Raw genomic sequence first — 14,315 nt, 5'->3', positions numbered from 1 at the left:
CCGGTGCCAAGTTCATTGCACCGATGAGTACAAATTTGCTCATCATCGGTTTAACCGGTGATAGCAAATTTGCTTCGTCTTGATCTTTTCGACTTGGATTTCTTCGTCAGCGGAACCTCCGTAGGGGCGGCCCTTTGGGCCTAGCTACGCCTATCTTCTCTTTGTCATCACTTGAACCTAAAAGCCTGAGAATTGTCATCTTAACAATTGTATTAGTCCAAGTGTTGTGTGTGTCATCAATCGCCAAAACATTATATTGAAATATGGCATGAGAGGCCATTTTCGCTACATCGCTACACCGGGCAGGAGGACGGGGAGGGGTGCTTTTGCTAACGCCTTTCTTGCATTTTGCCCCCCAGGTTCACGACTTATCGCATTTCGATGCGTACCGAGATGCGAACAAATGCTTGGACGATACGATACTGTCGGTACCCTACAACTGGGGTACCCACTCCTACTGTGCCAAGACTCGCGTAGTTATCCGTAACTACGCCCTAAGGAGCTGAGCAGCCGGATTCCTGGGTTCCGACTCCATCTCACCGGACCAACGGTTCCGGACCCGCTTCCCGTTTGGGGACGGGTCCGGTGTCACCACGTGTCCCAGAGGTGGAAATGCTCAGCACCTGTGGCCGCGGACCCGGACCCCCGCAGGCGGGTCCGGGACCTCCACGTGCCATCCGGACTCCCGCAGGCAGGTCCGGGACCTCCACGTGGCTACCCGGACCCCCGTGAGCTCTCGGCTCAGCAAGCTGCTCGGGTGGGGTCCGGAGCCGCCACGTGTCACGCAGACGCGGGCGCGGGCGCCAGCCTTCCGCTGGAAGCTCCCTCACCCACCCGCATTAAGTGCGAGTGGTTGAGGCGGGATCTGCTGCCTCTGGGCACGGGGCAGCTTTTGTCAGTCCACACTGTGGATCGCCAGATACCGAGACAAGCATTAAAGACTCAGCGCTGCGCGCATGAGCGACGAGTCATGATGACCAGCTACTGACTGAAGCAACAGTGCACGCTGCTACAGTGGACTGAGTCAGTAGTTCGGCGCTTCATCGTGACCTCGACGCGCGACTGCAAAGGCTAGACTCTACTCTGACAGGACAACTCAAGACCATCCCTGGTCAGAAGCTACGCACAGAAGCCGACGACAAGATCTCCGGATCTGAGCCATTGAAGGCCAAAGTGTAGTTTATAATACATCGCCGGGTCCACATGTCGGGGCCCCGCTCAGTGTACGTGCTCCCCTTGGACATATAAAAGGGAGAGCACGCCCGCTAGAACACAGGAGGTTCACACATCATCTACACAATCCAGACAGGCAAAAACTCTCGCACCCTCTCACTCTCGTGGAAGGCAATACAACACACAGTGGACGTAGGGTATTACGCTCCGGCGGCCCGAACCACTCTAAATCCCGTTGTGTTCATCGAGTTCTTGAGGAAGATTGATCTAAGACTAGCTAACCCCCGAGTACACACCCTCTGGGCTAGGGCGGGTGCCTTCCGCCACCCGGCTGTGGTTTGCAGCACCACGACAGATACACATACACACCGTACACTTGTTGAAGAAATCGATCATGCCTGAGTCTGAGAATCATAACAAGTCATGTAATGTGTGTTGTTCTTACTTATTACTATATAAAACACCAGTCTCCATGTTTTGACGTGGCGTTGTCTAGCTATTTAGGTGACTAGAGGTGTCGGCAATGTACGGGGCTTAGCATTTCCATTAATATGTCTCTGTTTTTGTAATTGTAATCACCAGTAAATAAGAATTTTTGAACAAGGAATTATTTTCGTGTTCGAGAAAAACAAGGAAATATTTTCTCAGGCAGGGGCATAGAATAAAAATGTGATAATTGGTTAACGGTCACTGATGATCATACATGGGGGGTTTTGTAACTCGCAATATTTCTTCAACGATTGTGCAATTACCATGAGTAACGGGAGAGAAAGACATTGCAGAGGTTGTCTAGCTAGCTATCAGTTCACTTCACCTGAATATTACCTGACCATGTGTGAAATATAATCGTCCTGTCCTAGACACAGCATCAGCGCACCACATAGTATTAAGGTCGCGTTACTACTATACTAATACTATGCCTACTATATATATATATATATATATATATATATATATATATATATATATATATATATATATACTACTCCTATATATATGCCATTTTTGTTTTTGGCAGCGATAGATATTGCTCTGTAAAGGTTACCGCCGCCGTGTGCATCTCCGGCCGGGGAACAAGAATAATCCACGCCACCCCCAAAATATCTAAAGAAGTAAAGATATACAAGGTCCTGTTAAAGTTAGGCAGCAATTGGCAATAAAGCTAGCTTTGTGGAGGTGCACGTCGCAAGCTCGATGCATGTTGTTGTCACACCCTGAATTTTTGCCAACATTTGTTTTTTTCACAGGAAATTTAGTGTAAGAGAAAATAAATATTGGTAAATTTTCAAAAAAATTAATTGATGTTGTTTGGTTTGTTTTACATTCATGCTGCAGTGCATTTTTTATTGTTTGTTATTCAATTTAAATTTGAATTCGTTTGAGTTTGAATTTAAATTGAATATGTTTGAATCATTTCAAAAATGGAAAAGCCTTTCCTTTACCCCCTTCCTCTTTTCAGCCCAGTCGGCTCAACTTTCTCTCTCCCTCCCTCTCTTTTTCTTTCTTTCCCGCGGCCCAAAACCCCTTCGCCCGGCCCAGTTTCTTTTTCCTCTCTCTCCCGGCCCGGCCTGCTCCGCTTTCCTTCTCTTCCCGTCGGCCCAGCCCGTCCCGTCCTCCCCCTCCCGCAGCCCACCGACAGAGGGACCCCGCCTGTCGGGGTCGCCCCCGACCTCGTGACGGAGCCGGACTCCCGGTGGAGTCTGACCCAGCCACGCCGTGGCCTTCGTGGCCCGCACGCCAAGGGGCCGTGCGCCCCTATAAATAGCGGCCGCGCGCGCCCCCTTGAAGCCCAACCCGAAGCCGCCGCCTTCTACTGTGCGCCAAAACCCTAGCCGCGCCGCCTTGTGAAGCTCTCGGAGCCCGCCGCCGCCGCGACGCCGTTCCACTGCTTCCCGTCAACAAGTTCGCCGCCCAGTAGCTTCGCGTCGAGGTTGTGAAGCTCGCCAACCCGTTCTTCCTCGCGGTCTCGTTTTTCTCCCCGCGATTTTGCTCGCCGGCGTTGCCGCTCCGCCACTCGCCGCCGTGAGCTCTGTCCGCGCGCCAATACACCGCGCAGATGCCCTAGGTCAATCGCCCGCGCCGCGCTCGTGCTCCCCGTTCTAGCCTCGCTAAAAAACGAGCCCCGGACGGCCGTTTTGGCCTACGCCGGCGACCCCGCCGCCAGCCTCGCCGCCGGCAGCTCAGCGCCGCCGCCAGCTCGCCCCGAGCCTCCCCAGCCGTCGGATCTAGATCGAGTGGCCCGGATTAGATCTAAACCAAGTCAAGCCTAGTCAATACCGGTCAACCCTAGGTGTTTTTTTTTCATAAGAGCCCCTCAGTTTTCTTGAAATCAACCCGCGCTCCACGTTAGTTCAAAAGTATTTACGTAAAAGCCCTTTTCTTTTCAATTTAGCCCTTGCCTTTTTGTCAAATAAAACCCGCCGTCCTTGAGCTACTGTTTTGCACGCTAACCCCCAAGTTTAGGGTTTAATTATATTTAGGTCCCTGGTTTCTTCAGATCTAGCCCCTGGAAGCTCTGTTTCTTCACAAATGAGCCCCTAGAACTCTGTTTTAGCCATAACTTCTTCGTTTTAACTCCGTTATCATCGATTCTTGCGCTCACGTGATCCTTGTGACGTGTGCAAGAGATTTATCACCTTGTTATCGTCTGTGAGCACAGTTTTCTGTGTCTTGCAAATATTTTCAATTAGTCCTTAACCCTTTGGTTAATCGCGACTAAATCCTTACTCATTGTTTATCCCATAGTTTCCACGTCCTAGCTTCGTTTTCCGTGTTTCTTGCGCTCTCGTAACCGTAGCAACGAGCCCTATCCTTTAGTATGTTCTTTTAAAGCCTTTCTTTTGTTATGGTGTAATGTTCTTAGTTGTATCTTTTTGTTTGCTTTGTATGGTTGCTCGTTGATCGCCTCGAGTAGAAGGATCGCCATTCAAAGATTGAAGATCAAGAATTGCAAGTGAGCAAAAGCTGAAGAGCAGTAAGAGTAGCTTTTCATTGGAGAAAGGCAAGTGACCCTAACCATACTTCTATCTATGCTTTATTTACAAGATGATATGATTTAATTGGAACATGGAAACCACCCAAAAAAACCGTACAACCACAATACTATATGGCTCTGATCTTGGCTAAGTAATTAGATGAACTATATGTTGTGTTGGGGTTGTTTCGCTTGGTGGTTATGAGTTTGTGTTGTGGAGCGGGTGAAGGAACCTGTGTCTTCTGAGGGACCGCAACGGCAGGGACCAACACATACATATAGGGATTCTTTGTAAAGGCCTCGTAGTGTCCCTATGCAATCACACCTCGGAAGTGTAGTATTGTGCCTGATCAGCACATATGCGTGGTTGGGTTCAAAGTTCTTCGGAACTTTTACGTGAATTGTGGTGAAAGTGTACAACCTCTGCAGAGTTAAAACTAACCGATTAGCCGTGCTCACGGTCAAGAGCGGCTTAGACTCTCACATGATTAATAAACTTAAAGATGGATATAAATCACATTTCTGGTTATTTCTTATAGACTTGCTGAGTACCAACCATAAGTGTACTCACCCTTGCTTACTGCTGCTCAGAAGGAGAAGGTGTATAAAGATTTTGAAGATGATGCTGAGTTCTAGGCGTACGCAACCCCTAGTCGATTGCCTGTGAAGTTTGGAGTCTCCGTTTCTAGTATAAGCTGTATAACTCTGATAATTTTTTATTTGTTGTTTTTTTTTCTTTTACGTGATATTGTTACTGATTATTCACTTATAATGTCTCTATATGTATGAAACTTGATCCTGACATACATATAGCTATGCATTCGGTTTTATCCTTAAAACCGGGTGTTACAGTTGTATTCTGAATTCCCGTGCTACTGCTAGCCCGCCGTTGCCACTGGCTGACTGACTGGCGGTGGCTAGGACTACGATAGGCATCGCCCCGGCCGCATGCATATCGAACTGGAGGTGTCGGGATCCGCGCGCCGACAACGACGCCCGCACCGAAGTTCAGTAGTATGCCGCCAGTGGGAGGCGAGCGGAAAGGAGAGTGGCCTCTTCCTCTGGACCACGGCCACGAGTGCTGCTTGCTTACAATGCATCTGCTCGCGTGGGCCGTTGCCGTTGGTCGCCTCAGACCTGAGTGTTGTTAGGGTCCCGGGTGCACTGGCGGAGCCGCCGCGGCGTGCATCCCATGCAAAAGGAAGGCATGGTCTTGTAAAACTATTTCCAGCAGCTCGCGGTTGCGAATCGGTAAAACGGATCCGATCCGCACCGTAAACCAGTACCCGCATCGCGATTAAGGAAGCCCCTTCCAGCAGCGCGCGGCCTCGCAAAACAGTCGGTTGGCTCCCGCCAGTTGGAGCGCTGGAGCGGAGGGCGCTGGAGGGCGGAGGCCGCCAGAGGCCCGTGCTGGAGGGTGGAGGGGTTGCAGCGAAGAGATCGGCTGGTGAAGGCTGCTGTCCGTGCCCGGCACACGTCGGCGTCGTCGCGGCTCTGGAAGGCATCGGCGGCTTGGACGAGTGCGGCAAAAATCGTAGAGGCGGCGGACAGAGTTGGCATTGGAGCGCTAGAGCATCGGATTGAGGTAAGAAAAGGGCTTCATATCCACGAATTTGTTGTGAATCGGTTCGATTAGTTGTTCCTTTGTTGAAATTGATTGGATTTATAAAGGGAAAATATGTTTTGGGCAAGAACCCTAACGAATTTGTTGTGAATCGGTTCGATTAGTTGTTCCTTTGTTGAAATTGATTGGTGTTGTTGTGTGCAGCTGAAGAACAAACCTGGCACTGCTGCATCTTGTGACATGGTTTTTCTGAAACATACTATTCCTCAGTTCAGTTTGGGCAAGGACCAGCCATGGATATAATATAGATTGGATTTATAAAGGGAATATATTGTTTGGGCAAGAACCCTAACTGTTTACCTGAATTTTCATCATTGTTTGAGTGTAGAATGGCCTGGAGAAGGAAAAGAGCGTGTGAACTCTTGTCACGGCAGTTCGACGCCCATGAAGAGATTACTACTGCAGCAACAATACTCCAGATTATTGTGGAGGAGGAAGAACGCCCTCACCGTGGCTCTGTAATTGGGAGGGAGATAGTACCCAGGGATAGGTACAGCGGCTATTGGAGGCTGATGATGGATTATTTTGTCGATCGCCCTGTCTATGGCGAGAAGTTCTTTCGTCGCCGGTTAGTGTTGTTCCTTTCATAGTTCTTTGTAGTTTTCTAGTGCGAAATGCTCTGTTTAATGACTCATAGGCATTGTTTAATGAATCATACCTTTGTCTGCAGCTTCCGAATGTCCACAGCTATGTACCTTGACATTTGTCATGCTGTTTCAGCCAAGAACAAGTACTTCCAAAGGAAAGTCAACGCTGCAGGCCTACCGGGGTTCGCCACAGTTCAGAAGGTAACTGCTGCATTGCGTATGCTTGCATATGGAGGGCCTGCGGACCGGCTTGATGACTATATTCGTATGGGAGAGAGCACGATCCTTGAGTGTGTCGATGAATTCACTAGGACAATAGTTGAGCTCTATGGGAAATCATATCTTAGGCCACCCAATGCTGAAGATATTGCTAGGCTTCTTCAGAAAGCTGAAGAGAGAGGGTTTCCCTGGTATGATCGGTAGTATTGATTGTATGCATTGGGAGTGGGAGAAGTGCCCTACAGCTTGGCACGGCCAGTATAGGGGTCATTTCAAGAAACCCACAATTATTCTTGAGGCTGTAGCAAGCTATGACCTTAGAATTTGGCATGCATTCTTTGGCATGCCAGGATCTTGTAATGATATTAATGTCTTACATCGATCGCCAGTGTTTGACGACCTTGCCAGGGGCATTGGACCTGCAGTGAAATTCAAGGTTAACGGGAGGGATTATGATACGGGTTATTATCTTGCCGATGGTATCTATCCTTCTTGGGCTACTTTGATCAATGGTGTCTCTAGCCCTCAAAGCAATAAGCACAAGTACTTTACACTTAAACAAGCAGCATACCGAAAGGATGTGGAGCGTGCATTTGGTGTGCTGCAAGCAAAGTATGCAATCATAAAAGGACCAGCTAGGAGGTTTAAGACAGTAGCCCTAAAGTATATAGTTGATTGTATAATCATTCTGCATAATATGGGTATTGATTATGAGAATGGGATGGAGGAGCTAAGAATTGAAGATTATGACGGCGCAACAACGCCAACGTTAGATCCTAATAGAAACGTTGCAGAAGTTCGTCAATTGATTGCACGACACCCGGCAAATCCAAAGCCGACCAGCAAATGAACAGCTCAAGGCTGATCTGATAGAGCACATTTGGAGCAAGTTCGGGGCTCAGTAGGTTAGTTTTAAATTTTCAATAACATGTATTTTGGATCTCTTAAATTTTATTTGACATTGTTAGCTAATGCAAGTATGTATGATCACATTCTTTTGTGCAGGAGCATCTCTGAGAATTTTGGAAAGGAAGGTGTGCCATGGAGCAGGTTGCTACATGTATTTTGGTTGCCCAGAAACCAGGTTGCTACATGTATTTTGGAAAGGAAGGTGTGCCATGGAGCATCTCTGAGAATGAACTTCAGTCTATAGTATTAAGTGTCCTTTTATTACTTTCAGTTTGCTACATACAATCAGTCAGTATATGAGCTGAGCGATGGTGCCTTGATTTCAGATGTATTGATTTTGTTTCCTATGTAAGTGAATGGTGCAAAGATGAGGCCACCCTTATTGGACCTGTGTATGTCCTGAATGAAAAGTTCTTATTACTTCTATTTTTCAGCGCTGAGCTTCTGTGCATTTCACTAACAAATCGAGTAGCAGAATATGGTGCAACTTCAACAGAACTTCAGTCCACTCATCACACATACGAAAATTAGTCCACTCACAAAGTAAATATGCAACTTCAACAGAAAACTAATAACTAGTCTGAATAACCACAGAACTTCAGTCATATAGGTAGCATACAACACACAAACATCTGAATTCAGTCATATAGTGCCCAACTATTACACCTACTACCCCCTAGGGGCACTGGAACCACCACCTCTCAGGCTCATTGCGGAGATTTGTTTCTGTTTGTTGATGTAGTACTCCTGAACCCATGGTGACAGCTTCTCGAGATCTATGCTCATGACCCGTTCCTCCCGATCTTCCTTCTGCAGTTCGAGTAGCTCTCTCTGTATCTGCACCTGGGCTTTCTGGACTTGCAAATGCTCTTCCTGTAGAGCGAGTTTGCGATCAGAGCGAGAAGCTATGTCCTTGGCTTCTTCCTTGGTTGCAGCCTCAACCCGTTCTTCATAGCATGGCGGTCCATGGACATTTTTTGCAGCACTTCAAGGCAAGCTGAAGAGGCAGTGCTGCTGGTACGCGCCTTCTTTGCCCTGTCCCTGCCAGTTGGCCTATCAATTCTAGGCGGGAGTGTGGCATCTGCGTTTGCCGTGGCAGGTTCAGTAGACGTCTCCCCATTGCTTGCAGACATGGAAGCGAGCCACTAGTTCCATTTCATCTCATTGCGTAACATGTACCAACAATGAATGAACTTGAAAGTGGAATCGACAATACCCTCATACATCTGGAGGGCATCTTTGACCTGCACATATATTCACCAGTTTAAGCTTGGAGCTCTCCTTTATTTTAATGTCGCAAAAATCAGAAAGAATGTACTAGGATTTATGCAATGATAGTAACAACTAGAGCGTATAGTTCCTTGCCTTGTCATCTTCACTCTTGCCACTTTGGTTTTTCCTTTCACCTCAGCGTAGAACCCACAGAATCTTGAAGTATCCTTCTGGATATCGCCCCACCTGTGCTGCAGGGAAGATTTTGACCTTGGGCAGTTGTGTTCTTCGCAATATGCTGTTATCCTTGCCCTAGTATGATCCCGTTGACTGGTTCACTGCCACAATAGGATCCTTGCTCACATTCAAGTATGCCGAGCATAGATTTCATCCTCCTTTGTGCTGAAGTTCTTCAAACGTTTGGGTCCGGGTCCGCCTTTCCTAGGCTTTGCTGGTTTTGCTGGCATAGGGTCAACGTTTCGGATCCCTAAAATAGATACCGATAATATAGTTAGTGCAATAACACATTCAACAAATGATTTGAGAACACAGTTCAATTCTACTAGAATTTCAATTCCGTACCTCAGGAGTGAAGTTGTTAAGTTGCTGATCACCTATGTCGATGCCAGGGGTGTAATTCACCTCACCCAACTGCTGAGAACCAGCACCGATTCCTTGCCACAAGTTGTCCATTAATTGCCTATCACATATGAAAATTCAGTATGGTAAAGAATAGAGGGTAGCTCTTGGGAAAAAAAACAATTTTGCAGCCACTTGAACACAAACACAGGGGGCATGCACAATTCAAGATGAAATCTTAGTTCAAGGTGAAATATTTATTCCTGAGTTATTGTAGTTAACATCTTTCCCATGGATCATTGACTCCTGAACTACAAAAATAGGAAATTATCAAGAGAAAAACCATCACCAATTTGCAAGGAGAACAATCTGCAGTGCTATCTCTGATTGCTTGTGTTGAAAATTTTGCTTGGCAAAGACCTAGGTATATGTGGTTCGGATGCTTATCTTCATCTACTTCCCCCTCATTCTGTAAAATTTATTTCCATGCATACCATTCTAGGGATCATAAAGGGGATCACAGATTTCCTACAACCAGTGTTGTCTATTATCCAGGATGGAAATCTAGCCAAGGATCTAAATGCCAATATTTCATTGCTGTTAAAAGGAGTGCTCAAGACCAACTTAAATACAGAGAAAAGCAAAAGGATTGCTCAAGACCAACTTAAATACAGAGAAAAGCATAAGAGCACGCAATTTCTTCATACAATCTTCATCAATTGGTCTGGAAAATCATTCAAAGCACTAGATCTAGGGGAGTATGATATCAATCCCTAAATCAACTGGCCTCCGCATGGTTAAAAAAATACCCCACCCCTCTGCACTTCATCCACCTACGCATCAAGCCCTATACCACCAACCCAGACCATTCACAGCAAAGATCTGACCTTGAAAACGACCGTAGCCGGAGGTGGAGCCGATGAAGAGCCAGCGCTCCCGGGTGAGGACGGGCGTTGGGATTGGGTGCGCCGCCTGCCGCTTCCGTCGTCCTCGTCTTGCTCCTATGCTTTCCCGCTGTCGTGCCCTCCTGGATCTTGCCTTGGACTCCAGCTCCAGGTCGCTGGAAATAGCTACAGTATCCTCGCGATACGCATCTTCTATTTTTTCCGCATGCGCGACGCCATGCGAGAGCTGCTGGAAACAGCCTAAGCAACATGACTCTATTTAGTCTATTGTTTGTGATTTTGGTGATTGAGTGACAACATAATCAATGGGACTAACAAGTTTGTGAGATCACACTTGTAGGAGTTTTTAGGTCCCATGGATATGAGTCAACATGTCTAATTCATCGTCAAGACGCGATGTCTAATCTATCATCGAGACGCCAAGTCCAATCCACCATCAAGATAACAAGTCCAATCCGCCGTAGAGATATCAAAGCATAGTGGAAATCAAGAGATAGAATAAATTTGAAGGATCCAATTGATCGTTGCGATGCATTGGACGAGTTTGGCAGAAAACAGGGGCACCAGTTTAACCGATGCCTAAGCATCGGTGCATCCGATGGTTGTCGGAAGATCCGACGCCCTGGCATCCGTGCAAGTCTGAGCACCTCTGGAGATCAAGTGAAGAAAGAGTGAAGCACCGGTTGAACCGACGAGGCCAAGTTAAGCATCGGTGCATTCAACGTACTATGTTCCAGAGACGATGTCAAGTATGCAGCAGCCAAGCCTTCAGCACCGGAAGATCCGACGGCTACCGGAGTAATGCGTCGGTGCAATGACATCAGCAAGGTGTAACGGCTATATGAAGGACAAGTGTCACCGAAAGATTCGACACCCTAGCATCGGTTCATCCGATGGTCCCTGAATTTGCTGCAGCGTGTCAGAGAGACCAACGGTTACTTCAGAGCGCAGAGTGACAGGAAGGACCGATGCTCTAAATTATATAATTATAATGAAATATTAAAGTGCACCAATATAAAATTCTAAATTACTATTTATATCATTATTAATATTTATATTATTGTTTATATAAAAATACTACCCATGATATATGTCACAATATATTCGTATGATGGAAGAGATAAGAATACCAATTTACAATCAAATAGTTTAACTAAATATATATCAAATATATACAGAGGAGTGATGCAAAATAAAATATATTGTAACTATGCAATAAAAATATATGTTAGAGTATGTGTTAGAATATTTAATAGATAAAAAAGAGCGTAACATAGATAATTATAATTATTAATATTTTCTTATATTAATTATAATTAATTCGTGTGGAAGCACGAATTGATAGACCACAGTGGCGGGGCTACATGTCTTTATTGGGGTCAGCCGACCCCGATAAAATCTGGGAAATTCAATGGAAATCGCTATTTCTAGCAGCTTCGACCCCAACCTTCTAATGGAGAAGACCCCGATAGCAGCTTCGACCCCAACCTTCTAATGGAGAAGACCCCGATAGTCAGCTCGGCTGGCTTCGCCCCTGATAGACCAGTGGTTAATAATCGTGAACGAGCAGCACCGAAACCATTTTGGGTTCCGTCCGGGACGACGACCGAAAGCGAGAGCAACTGCGGCGGTCGCCCAAGCACGCGGCACGCGGCACGCGGCCGGTGATGGCCTGTTGACGTGCAAGGAAAAGGCGCGCACGTACACAGATCGGGCAGCGCGACGGCAATCGCTCGATCTTCTCATCTTCGGTGACGCCTAGCTGGGCCCGCGCTCCGCCGGCGTGCCACAAGCCTCGGTTTGAGTGGCAAGGCAAACAGCGCCGCGGACGCGACGGTAGCGGCAGTGGGGCCGCCACCAGTTTACTGGCGACGGGCGACCTGCACTGCAAGCAGGGGCCGGCCGTCGGCCGGGGGCACCGGCACCGCCACCGCCACCGGACGCGCGCCGCCCGATTACCGCCCGTGGAGCCCCTGGGCCTGGCCACCAACCTGCTGCGTCCTTTTCCCGGCCCGAGATTTCCCGATCCGCCAGCTCGAGCGCGTGCGCGTGCGCGAGCAGGACCGCCACCGACCGACCGTGCCTTTGGGGCTTCGGTCGCGTCGGAAACCGACCGCCGCCGCCGCCGCATCGACCTGGAGCTGCGGTGACGCCATCTCCTTCTGGCCCTTCCGGGGAGAGGCGAGCGAGCGAGAGAGAAGCGCGGCTCCGCTCCGTCGCTGACCTGCTGTGCGGCCCTGACTTGCCGGCAGGCCCGGCACGCCGCCGCACGAGCAATGGATCCAGGAGGCGTTTTACCAGCTGCCTCACGCTGTAGTGTACGATCGAGGCCGGTAGTCCGGCGGGTACAGTACCCGTCGCAAGGCCACTTGCCCCCCGTAATTAGTAGAGTAAACGACGCGGCGCTCGGCGCCAAAGCACGCGTCGATCGGCCGGCGGGTGCTCCGGCCCGGCACGTGCAGTACCGCCGCCGTACGTACGCGTCGCGTACCGCCAAGATCCCTCCCCGACCGCCTCTGGCGCGAGATCCCCCCGGGCCCCGTACCGCGCGGATCGCATTCTATCTACTGCTCCCTCCCACTGTTACCGCTAGCTGTAGCTGCCCCTACCTTGCGCGCGGCGTCGATGGGCCGGCGGCGCCGCGGGCGTCGATCGGGATTTGGGCGCCGGCCACGCACGCGCAGAGACGGCTCCCGCCCGCGTGCGCGTGCGGGGGTGCCGCGTGCCTGGACCAGAGTCCAGAGCCATTGGGGGAACAGTGAATGCGGCCGGGCGCCGACGCCACCGCCGTACCGTACCCGCGCGTCCTCTCCGATCCGGCCGGGGGGTGGGAGGTGGAGCCGGCCGCCAGCGAGCCCCGTCGTCGTCGTCCCAGTAGCTGCTGGCCAGCCACAAGGACGGGACCGGCTGGCCGGTGGCCGCGGGGGGCGTTGAACCGCGGCAGGGGGCGGGCGGCGGGCGGGGCCCGGAGCGACGCCAAGGCTCCTCAGACCTCAGCTAGCGGCTAGTGCGTCGCGTCGGTTGCTCCGTCGTCCGTCGCGTGGCCCCAGTGGCGAAGCCAGTCCGAGAATTCACCTAGGCCGGACTCATACTCTAAAATTTTCGCTACTAGACAGCTTGCATGTTTAGAGCAAAAATGGTAGAACAACCAACAAGAAATCAAGATGTTATCTTTTAATAATGAAAGTATCAATAATAGATGTTTCAATAGACAATGAAGTACAGAACCTGTCATTTTTTTACACAAGTCAATTAGAAAACAACATTAATCATAAAACATTGAAGAATGTAAAAAGGACGTCTAAACATACCTTTCCTAAAGCACTAAGGACTTCGAGGCCGCTTTTGATGTGGAAAACTCATCTTCCGATCTTTCATGGATTGAAAAGTCCTCTTAATTTTCTCCGGATCAAGTGCTCTAAAATCGCCTTCTCAATGTAGCACAAAGCCAAGTCATTAGGCCACTCATCGCCCATTCTATTGCGCAAATCAGTTTTGATTATATTCATAGCTGAGAAGGCTCTTTCAACTGATGCAGTTGTCACTGAAAGAAGCAATGCTAGCTCAATGATGCGATAGACCAATGGAATGCATGATGCCTCCTAGTTTCGACCAACTTCATGGCCAAACTTGCAAAATCATTACAAGATCAAAGCATCAACTCTTCGCACATGTAAAAATGAATGTCTCAAGTTGATCCCTTATATTTGAGCGATCAGTAATTGAAAAATCTTGATCATAGATCTCCGTTAGACGAGCAATCTTATCAATATCAAACATGGACAATGAATCTCTTGGATCAAGACAAGAGAAGCAAACAAGTATCTCTGATGATGCCTCATTGAAGCGATGATCCATCTCTGTGAGAATAGCATCAAGTGCAGCCAAGAAAGTATCAACACGATAATGATGTTCTTAGTTTATCAACTCATCATCAAGCCTTGAACGACCCCATCTTGGTCTAAACTCACTGAAATCTGGCAGCTTTATCTTTTTTGCAACACAGAAATCTTTGACTTCTTGAAATAAGTGCTGCCCAACCTTCATTTCTCAAGTTTACCAAACGTGTTTGACATCAACAAGCAATGACATGGCCTGAACAATATTCTGATCCTTTTTTTAGTAAGAGGGAT

Source organism: Panicum virgatum, chromosome 4N (genome assembly GCF_016808335.1).
Source record: "Panicum virgatum strain AP13 chromosome 4N, P.virgatum_v5, whole genome shotgun sequence".
NCBI classification, from domain to species: Eukaryota; Viridiplantae; Streptophyta; class Magnoliopsida; order Poales; family Poaceae; genus Panicum; species Panicum virgatum.
Note: the sequence above shows the minus strand (reverse complement) of the source record.